Source organism: Microtus ochrogaster, linkage group LG5 (genome assembly GCF_000317375.1).
Source record: "Microtus ochrogaster isolate Prairie Vole_2 linkage group LG5, MicOch1.0, whole genome shotgun sequence".
Lineage (NCBI taxonomy): Eukaryota > Metazoa > Chordata > Mammalia > Rodentia > Cricetidae > Microtus > Microtus ochrogaster.
Genome location: NC_022031.1, coordinates 52564262 through 52565271, shown reverse-complemented (window position 1 = coordinate 52565271; position 1010 = coordinate 52564262).

The following is a 1010-nucleotide window of genomic DNA, read 5'->3' as shown; positions in this document are numbered from 1 at the left end:
CAGAACCACCTGGAGCTAGACTTGTAAGGGTCTGAGCAAATGTGAAGGTAAAGAAGTTTGCCACATCTGAGCTCAGGCTATAACTCAGTGGTAGAGCACTTGCCGAAGGTGCGTGAGGCCCTGGGTTTGATCCTCAGCACCACAAGAAAAGAAAAAGATTGTCACTTCACTGACTCTATCTGCATTCTCAGATGTCTCCTTTTTAACACCAAATTTGGTCAAAGCACCTTCAGACTCAGGAAGTCAGCTATACTACCAACCATTATCTCTAAAAGACTTAAACTTGCCCCGCCCAAATCAATAAAAGCTCAGTCTTCTATGACTTAGAGACAGACACTTAAAAAATGAAGAGCTTCTATGAAATTACAACCACCAAAGATGTTTTCTAGAGCCAAGCCCCTGGCAGGGCACAGAGACAGCCCACCCTGCAGGTTTAACTCGCCTTTGTATGCTTTGGGGAGGTGATAAACATTTTGATTGGGGCTTAAGACAGAAAGGTACACAAAGGCTCTTGTCTCCAGTCTTGACGGCCCGAGTTCAACTCCGGGGTCCCACATGGTGGAAGGAAGAACTGATTTCTGACGCCACAAAGCAAAGAAGGGATGGAGGGAGAAGGGAAGGGAATGTTTTGTTTTGTTTGGAGACAGGGTTTCTCTGTGTAACAGCCCTGGCTGTAGACAAGGCTGGCCTTGAACTCACAGAAACTCACCTGCCTCTGACTCCTGAGTGCTGGGATTAGAGGTGTTATGTCACTACTGCCCGGCTTCTTTTAAGGTTCTAATTCATTGTGGTGATGGTTGCTTAACTCTGGGTGGGGACAGAACAGTCTATTATATGACAGTATATTATATATATACTGAATTGACTATATAGTGATTTACATATTAGATAAAACAGGTTTTGTTTTATACTGTTTAGATAGATAGATGATAGATAGATATAGATAGATAGATAGATAGATAGATAGATAGATAGATAGATAGATAGATAGATAGATAGATAGATAGATA